Source organism: Anomalospiza imberbis, chromosome 8 (assembly GCF_031753505.1).
Source record: "Anomalospiza imberbis isolate Cuckoo-Finch-1a 21T00152 chromosome 8, ASM3175350v1, whole genome shotgun sequence".
Taxonomy (NCBI): Eukaryota; Metazoa; Chordata; class Aves; order Passeriformes; family Viduidae; genus Anomalospiza; species Anomalospiza imberbis.
Genome location: NC_089688.1, coordinates 12,292,580 through 12,314,238, shown reverse-complemented (window position 1 = coordinate 12,314,238; position 21,659 = coordinate 12,292,580).

Sequence of the window (21,659 nt, the reverse complement as noted above, 5' to 3'; positions counted from 1 at the left end):
TAGAAATTATCACTGTCTCTGCAATCTATAGCAGCCTGCATTGTCTGCACCTGTCTTGTCAATTTTTATATATAAAAATGTAGTGCATTAACAGAACAAGAGGTGTTATAATGATCCAATTCTTTTGTACCTTTAGACTTAAAAATAGAGTATGTCTGAGGTTTTTCTTAGTCTTAAAAAACCCACTGAAATAGAAATAACAAAATCCCATAACATATTGCTGTTTTAAAGAAGCCCTTAACACTGGCAGCTGTTTACCTGCTGTGTTTCTTTCACATAGTGATGAACTTTCTTGTGTTCTGCATAGCTATTGGAATTTCTTAAATACACAGTATGAAAAAGGATCCTGTGTGGAAAACCTGGGGAAAGCTGCAGAATTAAGAACTTTAGCCTTCAGTGATGATTCCTGTGGTTATTTCTTGGATATCTATTTTTCATGAGTGGAACATGTCTGTTTCTTCAAAACCTCCACCATGACTGTGTTGGTAGAATCAACTGTAAGAATAACAATATTATATTAGAAGCAGAGCTGTTGTCTGCCCGTTTTGTAGTCAGTAGGACTTTGGACAACTGAAATAAGGCCATCTGTGACCCCTGCTCACCAACGGGTCTGTGATTTTCTTTACTTACATAGTCCTGTTAAAGTCAAAGGGACTGTTGCTCATAATGTCCCAGGTAAAACACTAAATATATATATTACACCTACAGAATATAATTCTTTGTATTGCACAGCCTACGTTTGACAGATCAGTCGTTGCTTTTAGGATGCAGCTAGTGAAAGAGAACGCACAGGCATGAATGTGAAGTCACACTGCTGTCAGGAAAACAAGCTGATGCCAATTGTCTCCATGTGTTTGGAAATTTGTATACAGTAGTGGTTTACTGTGGAGAAGAGTGGGACTTATTCTAAATTAATATTATGCCCATAAAATTACTTGATCTGTGGTAATCAATTTTTATTATTTCTTTTGCAGCACTGATAGCTTTGAAATTCTGTTCTGAATTGTGTTTTTATTCTTACAAAATTTCTAGCATTGAAAATCAATGCAGGATTTGACCTTTGGTGTGGTTATGAAGAATACAGGTCAGGTAACTTAAATGAAATGTCCTCTTAATTTGTAATTGTAGGTATGCCTAAATTGCTGTTAATGTCTCTTGTGACTTGGGAATTTTGAGTGTTCAGAAAAATTGAATGGTACATGATTGAACTCCTTCAAGAGGTGATAGTGGAGTAATGTTTGTCAATTTAATATCATTATTGTTTTGGTTATACCTTAGATAACGTCTCTTAATTTACACTCAGTCATTCTGAATGCTTTTTCTCTATTGAAAGCCTCTCTAAAATTAAGCATATCCATTTTTCTTTCCTTTTTAATTCCTGCATAGCAAATACTAAGGAGACTGAAACGACTTTGTTGTTGCAGAAAGAATATTATTGGGGAACTTGCTTACTTGCAGCAGCTTTGGTGGAAGCTTAGTGTGACCTGTCCTTGTATTCTAGGCTGTCACAGTGCAATATGGGATCACAGAGGAGCTGCTAAGGAGAGATTTGATTGAACGAAGGTTCTGCTAGGAGTAGGCATTGCAGGAGAACTCGGGAAGTTCAGAATTTATATAAAAGCTCATAATCACCAATAATGTTTTAAAATTTATATATTTATATAAAATATGCCCTCACACACACACACACATATATATGTATATATAGGTTTTCATTCTGTTATCTGAAGAGCAGGCAGTCCAAACTGAGGCCAAGAGACAGTAGATGGCCATGAAATGAAAACAACGAACAACAAAAAGTTTTTTCTACCCTATTTGGTGTTATCTTGGTCTACATATGGCTTAGGTTTTTCCTTCATGTATTGGTAAATTTTAAAATTTTGAATATTTGAATGAAGTGAGTTGAAAACTCTAAAGAGATGCCACAGTCTAGAGTAGGAGGAAGTACAATGGGATTCCTGTAAAATGTTGTGAGGAGGTACCAACAGCCATTGTTTCCAGGACAGAGGTTTTGAAGTGACATTTCCCTACTGAATGAAAAGTTTTAAGTAGGTAGAGATAAATGACAATGAGACTTGAATTGAATGAAGAAGGAACTGATCCTTACCTCTTTGTTTGAAAACACCTTTCTAAAAACAATATGTGAAATATACAAAATAGTGCAAATATTTTACTATTAAATACAGATTTTTGCAGTGAGAATTTGGAGAATAAGGTATCATTTGGTCAAAAGGGATGTTAGTGTTACAATCAAAGATAACTGAAGACTGTAGGCTTTTAAGTGTACACAGTATTATTCAATAGATCTATCCTTTGAGCTGAGCTGCTTAAGTGTTTGTCTCTGAGGTCAATATGTTGCAGTTTTGTCATAACTTTTATGATTATAAAGGCTGAAGGAGGAAAAGGAACCCTCAAACCTTCCTGCAAGGCAGTTCAATTTGTGGTAAGCTTTTCAACCCTGTGGCCTGAAGTGTGAAGAAGTGCCCAGATGAAAGCATGGAGCACTGATTCGCCTCATTTTTCACTCTCTCCAGTGCAACAAACTGATAGCCAAAGAGGAGGTTTGTCTTTGCTCTTTCTCCTTTCTGTGCAGTCAGTCAGACAGGCAAGAAGGAACATATATATTCTCTATTACATTTATAGCTTGTGATAATAATTAAGTTGTACCAGATCCAGAACAGAGGTACGAACAACCCCAGCTAACAGATTTTGTTATAAACCACTTTCAATTGATGCAGAATCCAGTCAGCTTTGCAGGTCTTTTCATACTTTTGTTTTTAGTCCTTGTTTCCCATAATCTTTTTCAAGAAGCTGTTTTGAAAGTATTGTAAGGATGGGATGCAGTAATTACAATATGGTTCCTATTTTTTAGGTCTCTTTCCCTATTGTAGAAAGAATTAAGATAGGCTTGTTTTAACTCTTACTAATCTTTGAGTTTTGTGTTCATATAACAACTTATAAGTAGCGTTTCATTATTATTTGCACTTTTCTGGGAAAAGAAGGTAGGCTGAGCAGTCTTAGCTTCACATAGCAGCTATTGGCTCTGATTTCTTCAGCCCATATCCAAATGCAAATCAAATTTGAACTAGATACCCCCAGCTTTTCCTAATATAAGTAATATCATATAAATAGTATTCTCAAATAATATCTACTTTTATCTATCTTTCAGGTTAAACTGCTTGCTTGCCAAACAAATTTAAGATAGCTCACTTACTGGGAGAACAGGAAAATATCCTCTTGGTTGTCTGGGCAGTTAGTATATCCAAAAATAAGCATGGTTCATATAACTATTAATATATGGGATATGATATTTTTAATTATAGGATGGCAAATTGTCTAAACTGACAGCAATTTAACAATTATTTGTGCTTTCCATAATTTTCAATGATATCTTTCTTATTTTGAAGGTAGTTTATTTTTTGTACTTTAGTGAATTGTAAAAATACTAGAAACAGCTATTTACTTTCACTTCTCATGCTGTGATAGTACTGTAGATCTGCATCTAAATACAAAGCCATTTACTAAATTATAAAAAAATTTCTTTTGATATCACTAAAATCAAGACCTAGAACTTTGATTCCCCCATTCTCAATCTTTATAGATCAATTATATGCTTCATTTTAGATGGTGTAATGTAGTAGCATCTAATTCTAGTACCCTCTTGTGCAGTAGGCCGTGATTTACCAATATCAGTACCACTGTTCAAGTTTTACAGTCAGAGAAACTGTGGCAAAGGAGGTTACCACAGGCAAGCAGGGCCCTTGTCTGGGATTAGTTAGAATTGTGTTTTCCTGTCTCCTTGTCTATCCTTTAGTGTAAATATCATCTTACTTCTGGGAACTAAATATTGAAAATTACCTCTTATAACTTGTCATTGGTGGCTTAAAAACAGCCTACAAAATAACAACTGTTCTTCCATCAAACATTCCATGATAGCAAAAATGGCAGCTCCTGCAGATAAAACTTCATTTGCCTGAATATCATCTAAGTCTTCAATTTCTCCTGAGTGCTTTCAGAATGCAAATCAAGAAATGCAGCTCTTGTTGATCAGCCCTAAGATTGATGCTTAAAACAGAGTGAGAAGGAATTCTGTGTTTTAAATATTTTCACTTGTGTGGCATCAACATACATGCCATAATAGAGGGCCTTGCAGAGACCTGTTGCATTTGGAAATGACCCAAAGAAAGCATGGTGGTGCAGTCCTTTGCAGAAAGAAATCTCCCAGTCCTGAGAGCAGAGATTGTGCTAAAGGGGAGAGACACAGAGAGACACTCACTATTCACAGTTTGCAGGTTGCAAACAATTTATTGGAAAAATGCTTTTTCAAAAGGATTTGTTCTTATCCACTTATACCTTCTATCTGCTCTTTCATTTAGCCTTTCACATGCTGTGTTGGCTCCCTAAACACATTGCTGCTTCTTTCTCAGCAGTGCTTTTGTCACTGCTATTTCTTGGTGCTATAGTTGCCAATTGACAGCTCTGCTTCTATTAGCTGTTTTGAGACTGCTTCTCCTTATCTTCAGCTAACTATAAAATTGTCCTGGCTTTTCAATGAAGAGATTAGTTTGTTGGGATATCTGCAAAACCAGCTAAGAACAAGGTGGATCTTTGCCATGTGAGATGCAGCCTCTCTGCACAACAATTTTCTAGCCACTTGGAAAAAAAATACTGTAGTCAACAGTGTAACAGTAAGAGATTGAAACTACACTATTGCTCTTTCAGGAGGTTTCCTTGCACTTCTTGATGTAAAACTGCTTGAGCTAGAAATGGTCACAGTCTTGAAGTTCATCACACTTCTTGACTTAGTTAAAATTGTTGTTAATTGCTGACTTATTTGTTGGCTGATCCTTGGGTTTTTCACTGCTTTCAGATCTTAAAAAAAGATTAATGATCCCAGCTGGGAAAAAAAATTAAAAAAAAAACCAACCAAACAAACAAAAACAAACAAACAACAACCTGTCAAGATGTTTGGCTGAGATTTGACTATATGATTTTAGTCCTAAACTTCTGAAAAAGGAAATTGCTTTCTTGCCCTTGACCTTTTGCATTAACGTTTATAGCTCTTGTTGCATTATTTTGACTCTTTGACAGTTTGAATGTGTTTGCAAGGGATGTAATTCTTCCTGTTGTTAATGGCTCTTGTTTGCACCTGAATGATTATATGTAAACATATGAGGGGCAGATGGCTTGAACTTCTTGCTATAACTCAAGCCTTTTTTCATAACTTAAGTGACTTCACCAAAAAATCTGAACTCTTAGGCTGCTGCCAGGGTGATTCTGAAGAACATATCTGAACTAGTTGGTAGAACTTTCAAAAAACCATTTGTTACTGCCAAATGATTTCAGTTCCCTGTTGCACCATCTGCTGGAAAATAGCTTTGGCTTGCTGGCCTGGTCCTGTTCCACCCCTCCCTCCTCCTCCAGCTTTTTTTTCTTCTTTCCAGGAAATATTTGGAGAATCTGCTTAGGGAAGCATATTGAAAAGGGGAAAATATTGGACTTGCGTGTAGTCAGTAGACATTATAAATTGAGCCATGGTGAGATAGAAGCTGCCATATTCCCTGTAAATAGTATGACTATCTTAGTTAAAAAGAAAGAATGTATAGTTAAACAAAGAAGTGGTTTCCCTTAAATGCTGGTTATATGTATATATGTAGTCTCAAACAAATATGGCTTTGATGACTTGGTTTTATGCTGCCATTTGCTGTGGAAAGGAGGGCTGTAACCTTTAAGGAAGAAATCTGGTATAGCTGAGATATATTCCAGCTTACTCTTAAAAGTATCAGTGAAGAAACATTGGTGGCAGATTCCTCTGTCAAGAAACTATTATGCTAGCAGGCTCCAACAGAGATGGAATAGCAAAGACAAGGAGATGAAAGTGATCCAGAGTATTAGTCATGCAGGCTTCTGCTTTCTCTGAGATTCTGTAGGACTATTACTCAACTGAATCAGCCTCAGCTAGAAAAAGCTGACTGGTGTGGTGACTCTGGACAAGCATGAGGTGGTTTGACTGAAAGGTAAGTGGGTGATAATGGACATTTTTATGTCATGTTCTTCACACAGAGATTTCTGTTGTGATCTCACAGACTGCACTTTGGAGAATTCACTACAATTGCAATTAAGATGGACTACTGAAAGAGAAAATACTTAACAAGAAAAAGCACAATGAGAAATAGAAATATTTCTGTTAAATAAATATAGGGAGGGAGAGGGTAAATGTTTAATCAGAGCAATAGAAAAAAGTATTTTTGCAAGTCAGTTGTAAGATGACAAGTAAGTATAACAGCAACAGTGGGAAATGAAAAAATAAGACAGCAGAAATGATGAGGGAACACGGGATTTTTTTCCTTACTCTGGGTTAATTTTTTTGGGGCCAATTAATATTGTACATATTGAACATAAGAAATATTATCAAGTCAGCTCAGGGATTGCATTTCATAACTAGTACTCTCCTGCCTACTTGCTTGTCACCCAGACTCCTGTTTTTTTCCATCTGGGAATGAATCCTAGTGATTTTTTGGGCTTTTAGAAGTGTGTGCTTTTGACAAACTATTGACAATTGTTTTCTATTTCTGCTATGTTCTTCTTATATAAATGTCAAAATCAACATTAAAAAATATGATAGTTAAATGATCACAGTTAAAAGGTTCTCACTTATGAAGAGTGCTCTAGAGAAGACAGAAATTCTGGTGCACTGTGCAGGGGTGTTCTGCCCTGAACAGACACTGAGCTGGTGGCTTATCAGATGCTAAGAGCTCTGAATTGGAAGGAGAATCTCGAAGGTAGAAGCAAATATTTGTAACCTCTCAGGATCTCCTGATTTAATTTGCAAATGTCAGAAGTGCTACCTGCAGACAGTAACATTATGTCCTTTATCATGTCTGGGGCTTCCCCAGTGCAGAGGACACACTGGCCCCCTGAACTGTAGGACTGTGTAAGAACAGGGAACAGTCATGCTACAGGAGGGTCATGAAATCTTCCTGCATGACATGACCTCATGTCCTGTGTCCAGTGTCTGAAGACCAATAGCCAAATGGGCCAAGACACAATCAGAAAATAAAGCTTCCTGTCAACTCAGAAATCCAGTCTGTCAGTGAAAGGTAGCAGCATGAATATCAGTGTTCCTCGGGAGACTGTTTGAGAATTCTCAACTGTTTGAGAATTTTTATGTCTCAAATCATACCATATATTCAGGGCTCATGGAAGTGATTTCCTTGCTGTCCCAATATTCTTCCATCCACACCCTTCCTGAGAAAAGGAAATTGTGTGCATCAACTTTAACGTGTTCTGGAGGCTCTTGGTCACCTCTGGCTTTTGTTCTTCTGATGCACTGCACAAATGGAGGTTGGAGACATGGCTTGGGTTTAGAACAAGCTTGGAGGCAGTTATATCTTCTGACAAAATACCTGCTTTTTGTCCAGATAGTTTGCATCTTCCTTCTCCATTTAAGATAAGCAGCAACTTCCTCTTCAATCCACAATCCTGTTGTATGGGCTGCCAGCCAATTCACTTATTAGCCCCAGAAAAAGCCCCACATTTTCTGTTCCTTTCAGTGATGAAGAGAATTTGACTTGAAGTTGGTATCCGTGCAGAGATGGAAAAATTGCATGATTCCTTCACTGTTCCTGTAGTGCAGTTATTTGTGATTTGCCATACCCTGATGCTTAGGAATTTTTTTTATAAATGTACTTGGAAATTTTTCCAGCATCTTGTGATGAACACTTAGCAAGAATTAACAATGTTCTGAAGTGTTTGGAAAAAGTGACTTCTGCAGGGGCATTTCTCCTTAGAGTAACTGCTTTGCAGAATTGACCCCAACTGCTGTTTTTTTTTTCTCTCTGGACAATCTTTTTAATTTATAAGAGTACAGATAATTTATAAGAGTACAGAATTCGCTGTGAAAAAACCCCAACCTGTTCAGTTTTTGAATTCATTAGTACTTATTAGAACGCATTGTGAATTGTTATTGCACTTTTATCTTGCCATACAAATGATTAAACCTCGACAGCATCACTCAGCTGTACCCTAATATAAAAACTCAGCAGCAGTGCATGTAAAATTAATAGATCATCAATAGGCTAGGAGTGGAACTGGAAGGTAAGAGTTTGATTTTTACCTGTGTACCTGTTTCCAGTCAAAAGCTACTAAACACAACTTATGCAGAAATTAGTTAAGTATGTATAGGCTCACTCCTAGGACCTTATGCAGTTCAGCATTCACTATGTGTACAAAGTAGAGCTGCTTCAATAGAGCTTTTTTCCTGTATTTTTTTGTTCTCAAATAGCCCAGATTTTACTCTTGTGCAGCAGGGTCACATTGCTTCAAACTCAGTGCATGCAATTTAAATATGTACTGTATATTTGTGTATTCATGAGTGAACTTGTAAAGTTTATGTCATAGGAGGAGGAACAGGGTACTAGGTATTATTTTTTATGGGTGGTTCAGGTCTTGAGTATTTACTGTCCCAAAATAGTCAAGTCAATCTTAAAGTAATTGTTAAATCAATTGCTAGAGTTAATACCCCCTCACCCACTCAGTTATTTCTACTAAATTTAGGATTGTTCTGCAGATATTTATCTCTTCTGTTTTATATATATATTCTTTTAAATAAATACTTTGTTTCCACTACAGGAAAATCATCTTATAATTTTGACTTGTAGATAATTAAGCAGTAATTTTGTAGAGTTACTTTGTTAGTAATACTGTGAAGGATTTATTGTTTTGTGTGTGAATTAGAGCAGATAAGAAACTTTGGGTTGGACAAGTCACGTCCAGTCAAGAAGCATATGAAACTTGCTGCTTCCTAGCTTCCTTTAGTGGTTTTGTTTATTTTTCACATATGACTTGGTAAGAAGTGCTGTAAGTAATGTACCAAGCATAGCGATGCAATGTAGTGTTTTATGAAATAGGTCTTATTTTTAATATGGGACTTTTTTTTTGGAAGGGGGAAAATATTTATATGTCAAGGATTTCAAGACTGGTTGGTCTAAATCCTGGACAAAGTCATAGTCTTGCAGGGATGAATTCTGAGCATTGTGCTGAAAGAGTTTGAAGTATTCTGGTTCTGCCCCTTTGCTTGTGGGTGGTCCATCTGTAGGAAGTGCCTGTGCATATCTGTTCATGTGCATGGTGTGTATTTGATGCTTCTAGTAAGGCAGACAGAAAATCATATGCAGGGTAATTCTTTGGCAGTAAGGGCAAATAAAGATCGCTCATCTTACCCATGACATGGGATTATTCTGAAATCCTTGTCCAAATATCTAATTCCACATGTTTGTACTAAGCCATGACACTTGAAGCTGACTTGTATTGTTCCAGTTTTTATGATATTTTGGGAACTTGTACTAGTTTTTATTTTGAAGGTGTTGTCATAGGGCATGTGAATGAGTTTAACGTTAAGAGGTTTTTTGGGCCTTGAGAAATGGCAACAGTTGCTGGATAATACAGAAAATAAAAATTTAAAAAAGAATATAAAGCCAGACTTGCAAAATATTGAAAGGATAAGAACTGATCCATGTCTATTCCTGCTGTTTTAGGTACTTTCTCCCCTGCTTCTTTTAAAGAAACACTCAAGGCCTGGAACAGTAGGGCTTTTCTTGTGGGAGACTGTGTGTTTCTTTCTGCAGTTTTTGCTTTCACATACAAACTTACTGAAGCCAATTGAAAGTCTTAACCTAGTAGAAGGGGCATAGTATGATGGCTTTTTTCCACTGCTATACCCTAACAGCTTAACAAGAACATTTTTGAAAAACCTGATGCTAATGTAAATCTGAAAATTATGCAGAGTCCTTCTGAATCCTCTCAGTGTCACCACCACTAAGGGAGCTGGGAGTACAGAAATATATCATCTCTGTGATTCCAGTAGCATCCATGGGAAGTTACATCCATGCCAGAAGCTTCCCCCATGTCCTGTGGAGCCAGTGCCAGCCAGCTCCATTCTGGGCTCTGCCATTAGCAAATGGCTGAAACTTAAAGAACAAAGCATTTGATCCAGGAATTTAGCTCATGTTCCTGGGTGTGTTAATTTTGCAGTATGTGAGGCTGGGAAGCATGGTGGAAATCTATTGTCTATTAAGTAAGCTTTTTTGCACATAAAGTTACACTTGAAGAAGATGCTGTTATAATATGATTTCCCTGTTGAATAGACATGTTCTTTAAATGGAAAAGGAAATTTTGTTCTAACACTGCTGAAGATGTAGTAAAATATGTTTCAGGATTTTGTTATGTATATAGGAAACCAGCATAATGAATGTAATAAACTTTCCATTTCTTAAGAGAACTTTGGAGATGGGAGTTACAGAATCCACTTTTGTGGTGGCTTGACCCTGGCTGGATATCAAGTGTCTGTAAAAACTGCTGTATCACACCCCTCCTTAGCTGGACAGGGAAAAGAAAACATAATGAAAGGCTTTTGGGTTGATATAAGGACAGGGAGAGATCACTCACTGATTACTGGGCAAAACAGAATTTACTTGGGGAAATTTGTTTAATTTCATGGGGGAATTTAATTTTTCCAATCAAACCAGAGTTAGATAATGAGAAATGAAGCCAAATCTTAAAAGCACCTTCCTTCCCGCCCTTCCCTTCTTCTTGGGCTCAGTTTTACTCCATATTTCCTATACCGCCTCCTCTCCAGCAGTGCAGAGGGACAGAGAATGGGGGCTGCAGTCAGTGGGTTGTCTCTGCTGCTCTTTCCTCCTCAGGGAGGACTCTTCCCACTCTTCCCCTCCTCCAGCCTGGGCTCTCCCTCCATCGACCACTGGTCCAGCCACAGTCCTGCTCCAGTGTGGGGTCTCCATAGGGTCACAGCCTCCTTCAGGCATCTGCTTGCTCCAGCATGAGGCTCTTTCATGACTTCAGGTGGATCTCTGTCCCCATGGACTGCACCACAGGCTGTAGGGGAACCACCTCCTCCCCCTCCTTCTCTACTGACCCTGGGGTCTCACATATTCTCTCTACTCTCTCTGGCTGTTGTTTCAGTTATACAATGACTTTCCTGCCTTCTTAAATACGTTGTCCCAGAGGCACTACTGCCATCACTTGGGCAGTGGGCTTGGCCTTGGTCAGCAGCAGCTCCATCTTGGAGCTGACTGGCATTGGCTCCATAGGTCATGGGGGAAGCTGCTGGCTGCTTTTCACAGCAGCTGCCCCTCTAGCAACCCCACGACCAAAATCTTTGCATGCAACCGAAGTGAATTTTGTGACAGTGAGATATGGTGGTTGCTATGGTGGGACATTGGAGCTTACAGAATGGCATGACTCCTAATCTGCCTTTTTGCATTATGAAAGTATAATCCATTGTACATCAAATGATTCCATTGAGTGATAAAAAGCTCATAAAATGAGGGAACTAGAAATCTCTGTAAAATACATGTAGCATAGAAATTGATTATACTGGTCAGTTCTGAGCTGAAGGTTCAGCTGCATGTTTCCTGGTTACTACAACCTGAAGAAAGGTAATTTTCTTCAAATCCAAATAGCCAAAAAAAAAAACAAAAAAAAAAAAAAAAACCCACACCAAAAAAACCAAACTGGCATTTCAGTCAGCTGCTTGGCAGTGAGAAGAATGAACGACAGAATAGTAGACTTGCTGCTGAGGGTGGAATTCCCTTTGTGCTTGTTAGGTTTGTGCTTAGTACCAAGGTAATGCCATGTTGTTGGAAATTGTGCCTGCACATGATGCTCAGATGTGTGGCTCCCCACATCCATTTCTGTTCCCTCCCCCTCCTATGCCCCTGACCTAGTGGAAGAGGTTCCAGGTGCACTCAGCAAGAACATCCATTAAATGTGAATATGTACAGAAATTGTCTTACCAAGCCATTTATTTGATTTCTTATGACACCTAAGGGCAGTTAACATGCTAACTGATTTGGGGGTGATAGGTGTGGGTCTCAAGTAATAGCAGTGAACTTCTTGAATTATGCTTTAATAAGCATCAAATTTCAATGTATATATAATATAATGCCTTGGAGGAGGGTTTGTTGAGTCTTGAGATGGAGCTGTAATTCCATCAATGCAGACCCAGGGAGCTGTGCTGCCTGAGTGAAGATTTCCTTCTGTTGCTTCAGTGTTGTTGTGGCATGATCTTGCCTCTCTCAGGAGATTTAGTACTTTTTTACTGCCTGTCTAATATTATTTTAAATTGCCTATACCTAAATAAAAGCCCAAACACTTGATAGTCTTTGGATTTAACACCTGTTTTAGTGTTACACGGTAGGCTACCAGCTACTCTTCAGTTATATTAGGAATGTATTTCTGTTTGTTGGTACTCTGTGGAACAAAGAAAAGCCAAGAGGCTTCAAATCCTCACCTCTGTGAACACTCTTTTGCTTGATCCTTGTAGTGGATTCACAGTTGCACATGAAAGCCATTCAAATTTCAATAGAAATCAAGGTGTGGTGGAACAAAGCATTTTACAGGTGATACAGCTGGCATGTTGTGCTGATGGTAGGCATGCCTTTAAGGGATTTCCTTTAGAATGGTTTTACTGAGGTGGGATGATGGGCCAGTGAAGGTTTAAAGCAGATTCAAGAACTCAGCAGTGAAATGGTGTCAGGAGGTACCAAGAGTTCAAGGTGAGAAATAGTATGGAAGCCAGGGATATCTTTTTTCTCTGAATGTTGGAGGGCAGGTTCCTTGTTCTCTGTTGTTGTCAATGAAGGTCAGAGTCTGTCACTTTGCTTTGCTATGAACTAATGCTGATGTGCACCCTGCTTGGGCAGCGGTGTTTATGCAGGCATTGGAAGCTGTAATGAGAATCCAACCTCCAGAAACTGAGAGGAAAGCTGCTGCTCTTCCTGCCACTCTTGTAACTGCGCTCAGTGAGGAGTCCTGAGAAGCAGAAATGTTATCTTTTGCCAACAGTAAAATCATCAAAAGACTTAGAAAATAATTTTGAAGCAATACTTCTAATTTTTTAGAGAACTAAATTTTAAAGGCTTTTAAAAATAATCATATCATTGTCTAACATAGTGACATTTTCTAGTGAAGTGCATCTTGGCCGTGAGGAGAGAAAAAGAAGTTAATGTATTGCTGTGTGTTTGCTTAGCACTCCTCCCTTAGGCAGCATATGGATTTGTTTTTATTTCTAACCCATGTGCTTTTGATTCGTCGTCTGGATGATCCCGTGAAGCTGGAATCCCCAGCAACCCTGGCTCTCTGTTTTACTTCTGCGATCTGGGGCGCACTGGATGATCTTTTTTTTCATCTTCTTCTTACCCTCACTACGTAAAACAGCAAGTGGAAGTTCTGTCTTCAAGCCACTGTGCTTAGTCCCTAAGTCTAGCTTGACAGAATCCCTATGCTTTTGGAGTCATAATTTGAGCCAGATCAATGAAGAGATTATTAAATAACTGAGGTCTTCCACTTGAGGAGCTTTGCCTCTGTGACACTTTTTACCTTTACCTCAGACTTTGGCAACATTAAAACAATAAATATTGAATCAAAAAATATGGGTAGTGAGAAAATACTTCTTTTCTGAGGGAAAAACTGCAGAATGATCTCAGTACTGTGATGCCTTTTTAGTGAAAAGATAGAACATTCCCTGTGCAGGTGCTCTTGCACCTTCAGCTCTTATCTGTCATTTTAGGGCCTTTAATCTCATTGTTCCTTTTTCTTACAGCTCCTCTTCTCCCACTAGTAATCTTCTTCCTCCAAGTATCCCACCAGTGCTAACCCACTGCTCTTGCAGGAGGACCCAGCAAGAATTCTCTTCAAAGGATGAGAAGAACATTCCCTCTCAATGCTTTTTGTCCTTAATGTCTCCCTTCACATCAAGAGGTCTGCAGCAGATTGTACAAACCAGCATCACTGGTAACAGTTCCTCTGGCTTGCTCTGCTCCACTACACTCTAACTGGCACCCAAAATGACAAGTTGTCCTTCCAGTTAGGCCTTATCTCCATTTATATGATGGAACTTACTAAGTTTAAAAAACCCACCACTCTTGATGATTGTAGCTACTTAAATTGCTTTGTTCCTACATTAGTAACATCTGATAGCCATAATTTTTCAGTGTAGACAAAAAGAATCTAACAAAGAGGTTTTAACTCTCATTACCATTATTTCTTCAAAAACAAGATAGATACCTCCCTCATGATTCTGGTTTTGGTGCTCAATACATTTTTTAGGAAATGAAAACAGCTTACTGTAGCTTAATAAGATATTTTGTAAGCTGGTGTTTAATTCTTTGAGACTTCTGTACTAGAACAGTGAAATGTAAGTATTGGGTTGAAGCTACTGAGAACTGGAGTTTGTCAAATCTGTTAGTGTTTGCAGTGACATAAGTTCAGAGAAGCTGTGTTTGCTTACCTAAAAACCTTTTCATATCTCTTTTTCTAGCAAAGCTATTTAAAGATTTGTAGTGTGATAAAATCTTCCTTCTCAATAACAATAAATATTCAGTAAGGAGCCACGCTCTGTGTGCTCACCTTAACCATAAGTGTTCTTTGTAGCACACAGCAATAAAATTAACAGCCTGACTTCCAGCTTGCTAAAGGGTGCTGAGAGGAAAGGAAGCAAAACCGCACTTCTAAATGAAAACCAGTTAGCTGTAACAATCTTGTTGATGGGTTCACTATTAGTCCTGATGTCACCTGCAGAATGCACTTTCTGCCCTGAGCCTCCTTGCCTAGTTGCTGTGCAGTTGCTGTCTAGTAACTTCAGGAAAGTTACTAGAAAAACAGCTTGCAAAATATTTGTGATTTGGAATTTTATAGCAGTGTGTGTAAAGAAATTCTGTATGATTCACACTGCTTGTACTATATAATGCAGTAGTATTTTAATAACAGAAGTTGTTTGCAGCAGTTTCAGAATTTGGGGTGTTTTCTGTTTCCTGTTGTTAGCTATGAAAGAAACAGACTGTTTTCTGCCACTCTTCAAATATCTCTTTTAATGTTTTCCTTTTTGAGTGACATTTTTTTTTTCTTAAAGCATGTATTAGCTCTTCCACTTGCTTGAATGTTTTCTAGGGAGTGAAAAAAGATCTGTGCTTTGATGTGTTGTGAATGGGCTGATGTGAGCTTGGGGGATTAGCGTCTGAGTTGCTGGGCTCACCATCTGGGAGAATAATTTAATTTATTTTCTTTTTCAAGAAAGGCCCACAAAAGACCTTGAGGTCAGTGCAGCTTGAGAGATGTATTCACCAGGAATCCAACTGAAAGAACGGCTAGCATTCTAGTTGTATTTACAGGCAATATTTAAAAATATATATATTATTGGAGTTCAGATCCTGAGTGCATATATATATATATATATATATATATATATATATATATATATATATATGCTGATCAAGGGAACAGAATTAAAAATTTGTCACAGCAAATTTTGTCCCAGTGAAGTGCAAGTTCTTGCCTCCCAGAGCTCCATGTGCTGGCTTGCAGACAGTAGGAGGCTCCAGAGGGAGGCCATTGTGTCTCTCTCCCTTGCTTCTGAGTTTGTTTAAAGTAATGAGGCCAGCTGTCCTGTCTAAATGAATCAACACCCAGGTTCAGCTCTTTTCCTTCATTTAGACTCTAGGAAGAGGAAATCTTTAGTACTTCTCAGGAGACTGTTTTTTTTCTGAAATTTGTGAAAATGGGCTCGTATCTGGAGCTCATATCACAATTTAGGACAAATTTACACATCCTACTGTGTGTTAGTGCAGTTCCCTGTGTAACTTAAAATGGTTTTACACAGGTAGGTTGAAAGGATCTGATTCTTGAAGCCCAAAAGCACTTCTGTGAGCATCCCCAAAGGGATTATATAGCTTCACCTTTTATTATAAAAATATGTGTTCTATGAACTTTGACTCAGTAGATGTTAATACACATAAAATACTGTTGCTTCTTTTCTTATTTATAATTCCTAGTAGTTCTTTTTTAATATATTGCTGTAGTATTTAAATACCAAGTTACCTGACTAGTTCAGAATTCTCTCCAACAAATATTCTGGTAGTGAGCCCTCCTGTATTCTTTAAAAAGCCTGGCTTGAATGTTATGGGTTCTCCCTTCATCTCCTAAAATGAGAATGAGACAAATCAGGTATATAAGGGCAGTGAAGCTGGTGAAAGGTTTAGAAAATGTGTTCTGTGAGCAGCAGCTGAGGGAATTGTGGTGATTTAGTTTGGAGAAGGGGTGTTGGCATCCTCATTTCTCCCTAGAAATACCTGATAGGAGGTTGTAGTCACTTGGGAGTTTATATCTTCTACGGTGTCTGGATTTATCAGCAAAGTGGTTTTTGTCCCTTCTGGTAGAGCTGTTTCATTTTTTGGCATCAGCCCTCCATACTGAGAATAGATGATACAATTCTTCCAGGAAAATACCACAGAACATTCTGTTTGCAGACTATTTGTTTATGTGGTAGTTAGTGAAAAAATGCAGCAAGGGACATGTTTGTAAAGGAAAGCTGGAGCAGAAGATCAGGGGAATAGGGAGCAACAAACAGAAGTGCATCTGAGAGTTTAGAGGAGAGAAAAGAAGCACTAGAAGGAACTTAGTTGGATGGTGAAGAAAACAGATCCTGAGGAAAGAACAAACAAAAATTAACAAATTTAACCTTCAGAAAAAGGGAAAACCCAAATTATTAACTGTGTATGGGAAGCAGAGGGAATGATTGAAAAGGAATAACAAGAATAAAGGAAGGAGACTGGGGGCTATTATTGTGTGACTTGCTGTGTAACACTTACAGCCAGATCATGAAAAAATCAAGGTATCTGTAGTCATAATTCATCTAGCTCTTAGGTAGCAAGGCCAGATGCCTCTTAGGAAATAGCTGCATCTGTGCTTAGCCTCGTGATTTTTGGATCATGTTGAGGTTTATGCACATCCCCCAAAGCTCCAAGAATCTGAGCAAATGTATTGTGAGAAGGAAACTTCTTAACTCCTGTCATTCACCCCGCTACCTCTGTGATGCCTAAACAGGGTGAGTGAGCAGGCTTTGGGTGTGAGGCCATACAGGGAAGAACAGCAATGCAAAAATCATCTCCATTCCTTCCCTTTTCCAAAAGTGTGTGCAGCTTTAGCTCCAATCCAGTTCACAGGCTGACTGCTCAAAGACTTGCAGCAATGAATAGGTTGGGGTGATGCAATAGGAATGAATGGATAATGGGGCAAGCAGCAGCATTCCTATAGTAATGGGAGCTAGTTTATGCCAGTATAAAATGTACATGTGTCTGTAGCCTCAAACAGTGACTGAGAATGAAGGATTCTCTTGGTGGGATTTTTAGAATATTTTGGTCAGGATTTGGTGGGGGTTTTTTGTGTGTGTGGTTTTGTTTTTTTGTGGGTTTTTTTTTTTTTTTTTTTTTTTTTTTTTTTTTTTTTTTTTTTTTTTTTTCCTCTGTGGAAGTTAGCAGCTGAATCATGGAGAAAAGCTGTGGAAACAGCCAATTTTCATTCCAAATGCCAGTGTTATGCCATCATAACATGGAAAACATTAGGAGCAGATCTCTGTCATGATTAATTTTCTGCTCATTTCCTGATGCTTTTGCAAAAGACAGTAGATTTTTCAGAGTAGCCCAGGAAAATCCAAACTTGGCCCAGAACTTCCTCAAGAGATCCATTTTTTTTTTCTGTGCTTGCATGGGTAATGACAAGAAATCAATTTGTTTAGACTACACTTCCAATATGAAACATAGAATAAAGCACAAATCTGTAACATTTAAGGAACACTCCTTTTTATGATCTTTTAGTTAACATTGGGAATTTTTCTGGCAAAGCATTCTGTGTGTTTTTACACATGATCCTCACAAATACTATTCTGTAACACACTTGTGTGGCTACATTCAAATTCTGTCTCCCCTTTTCATCCTTAAAAGTTGTCAGTGGTCATTTTTCATTACAAATTAATTATATGTTAACTAGATGTAACTTTCAACTTAAATAAAAATCGGCATAGAAAAAGTTGAGTGCCCTGTGCACAGATGGTTGGGTTGGTCCAGAAAAGTCCTGCATCTCAGGCACAATACATGTACAAGTCTTGCTTAGGGCCAGAAAACAGTCCTAGGATTTTTTTAAGTTAACTTGATTGCTAAAGTGAAAATTCCAGGTTTTATGAAACATTCAAAAATGACAGCACGGGAAAAATATCTCTATCAAAAAAGAACACTTGGTTTCAAAGACCCTTCACATTCAATCCCTGCTTTACCTACCATTCTCTCCTTCTGTTGAGATTTTTAAGACTAGCCTCTAATTGGCCTCTTATGGCCTCCTTCATCACCCACTTGTTATTTTCTGGCAAGTGTTTCCTGCTTTTCTTCCAGTGACTTCTTGTCTCTTTCAAATTCTTCCTTAAGCTAGCTTTCTTTTTTTTTTTTTTTTTTTTTTTCCCTGTGAAGCTTATGTATATTTCACTCTGCTATGCTGGCAGTAATAATTTAATTTTTTTTTCCTCTCACAGTATGTAGCACAGTTGGGTGACCAATTATGAAATGTAGGTATTCCAAAAATCTGGAGTAGCAGACTTGAAATATGTATGGTTTCTAGCTTTTATTTTCATTTTGGCTTTAGTAGGATCACTTACAGCTGACATTTTCTGGAGAAATGTGTTGGGTCTCACTTCTGGAGTCTCATCTTAAAGGACTGAACCTTGGACCTCAGTCAGCTCAAGGCTTACTGTCCTTAGGGTGATAAAAATGCACGTTAGTGGTATGAGTGGAATGGATGGAAAAAGCAAACAATGACTGGAGTCATTGATCAGGAATGAGTCCATAGAGATTTGGGATAGAGATAAGGAGTTGGAAGAAGGGCATCTGTTGCTGCAGTAGGCAAGAGAAAGGGGATTTTGGAGGAGTTAAGGTAGTTTGCATGATGCTGGTAAGAAAGGCACTGTCAGGGTCTCTCTGTATAAGACTGTGGGGAAGGTTATGGTAGTTCCAACAGTTTTATAATGGCAAGAATAAAGAGATGATTCTGAGCACTGCATATGCAACCAAGGGCTCCCTTCCTCACACCTTTCACCTGACTTTCTTCCAGTCAGCTCTCAGGGGACAGAGAAACTTTTCCAACCTCTAAGAAGCTTCCATTCTTTCCATTCATTAAGCCTTTCACCCTTTTTAACATCAGTACACAGTGATGCTTGTGTACTGCCCTGCCAGTGTGGAAGGACAACTTGAGTATTTTCCAGTGTGGAAAAAGAAAGGACATGGTGGTGACAAGAACAGGAGAAAAACCTTGAACATTGGTGTTCCTGGTGCTAACAGAGAAGCAATTTCTAAGCAAATTATATCTTTTATATGCCTTAAAGAACCATAGACCTTTATGTTTTTTGCAATTCTAGACCTTATGTTTAAAAGCATTTTTCTTTTACTCCTGTGCTCTAAGTAGATTTCATTTTTACCTCTCCCAACCTGTAATTTTACATTTCAGACTATTGTCTCTGATATAGGAGGCTAGTTGTGGATTAGGATCGCTAATCAGCCAACTTCTTGAATATAAATCTGTGGACAAAGATCCCTTTTTGTAGTGGTAAATTCTGGTGTTGAAATCTGCTTTGAACTTCTGAAGCAAACTCACTTGGATGGTGGGCAAGGGAAATGCTACTTCTGCGATGTTTCCTATTTACTTGCATTCTAACTAGGAATGCCTGCTGTATGTATTCTTAACATATGTTAACCTCTCTGCTGCAGTTCTTGCCAAGAAACTGTCACAAAGGTTATTTAGCAAACAAAACTGCATAGGAAGCATTCCTGTTGTACTGGCGTGCCTGCTGTAACTAATTGGGCATGTATAACAGGAGGGTAAAGATAAATAAAGCTGCATATGTACAGCATTTAGGTAAAGTGTGTGATATTTTGCATCATAATTCTAATCCTTTTAGATGCTGGTGATGTCCAGAAAGGTGAGCAAATGATGGAAATGAAGTCCAGCATGAGCCTTCTCCAAGGCTCAGTGTTAACAACATGGGGCCAAGTCATGCAGAGCTGTTGTTGCAACTAACCAAAGGATTTTTTTGTTTGTCAGTGTGTGTGCACATACTTGGAATCTACACAGGGTTTGTTTCTTTTCACCTTTTCCAATCGGGTGTCCTGACTCCCACTCTCATACCCCAAACTGGCAGCAAAAGTTGCTGTTTCATTGCAAAATGGGGCTGTGATTGCAGGGTTTGCCTGTCTGATGTTACTTTCTCCAGATAAAGGAAGAGACTAGCTCCTGCTGAAAGTGTCTCGGTTCTGCTCAACCAGCTCAGTAGTGACATGTATTTTCTGAGAGGTGAATGGGTGCAGAAGGGTGGCTTTGAATGTTTTTAAACAGAAGCAACATTTCCAAACAGGGTCAGAGGATGAGGAGACCCACAGAGTGCACAGCATGGCAGTGGTGGCTTTATGTGGTGAGGAGCAAGGCAGGGGGGGAAAATGGACTCACTGAGAGCACGTCAGGCCATGTTTCAAATAGATTTTGGAAATGCAAAGTGGATTAGAACTGAAAGTCTCACATCTTCTATTTATTTTCCTTTTGTTAAATAAATTGGTTCTAAATTGTAGGTGATTTCCCTTTCCCTTCTTTCTCCCTAGACAATGTATTCTCCCAGGCGTGCAAGAGATTTTTGTTTTCGTTAATCTGGAAAGTCTTTCTAAGCTCAGGAATGCTACTTGGCTCAGTAAGCACAGTAACAGTCCAGAGAGATTGAACTGTTATCCCTATGAAGACAATTAATAAAATAATGTGCACACCATTGTATTTAACACTCTGTGGTGTCTGCCTCTTGTTTAACTGAGATCACAAGTATGAATTAAGCGCCCAGTATGGTAACAGAAACCAGTGATTTCCCAAAAGGCAGAGCAAAGGAGTGTGTGGTCTTGTAACTTTTACTGTTAAGTTTAGATTACAAAATAGATTTACAGTAATGCCAGTTTTCATTCCAGGTACTAAAATCCTTCATCATTGTAGCTTTACTATTGTAAGTGTTGGCCAATATTACTCTTTTAACAAGAGAATCATAAACAAGTAGAAACAAAATAAGAATTAAAGTGTAGATTAAGAAAAATTGTATGCTTGATGTGTATATATACATATGCAGAGTTAGTTGTAACTTGTCTACATCAGCATAGATTAACTTAAATTGGTATAACCACTTGCCATTTTAATATGTTTATAACTAACTGTGCCATTTATAGCTGCTTGAGAGAATAACCAGATAAATGTATTTCCATAAGCTCTTGGCCAAAGAGAAAACTAATCTCATAAAGTAAGAAAGCAAATCCAAGCCTACATAGAATTTGTACATGAATTAATTAGTAATATCAGCAGAATAGATTTAGAATTGTCCATATGCTTTTAAAAGAAAGATCTGGTGAAAAGAATAATTTACACTGTTGTGATTCGACAGTATGTTTTGGATCATATGTAAATAAATTAGATACTTCTGACCAACTGTGTAGTGAAGTTACAGGGAGTAAGAGCAGTTTGTGTCTTAGGCTGGTACCTTAGGCCCATATCTATCCATCCTACAATCAGATCCACAGCCAAAGCTTGTGACAGCCAGTGCAGATCTGTGTGAATTCTGGAGAGGTCCTGCTCAATATTGCAAGACAATTAATCTTATTACTTTACAGGGCTTATGCTTTGTACATAGAAAATTGGCTGTAACCACTGTAGTTCAAATGAATCCCTCATTAGACCAATTCTCCTGAATTTTAAAGTTCTTAACATGTTCTATGGCAATACTAAAAAGAGTGTGTCTG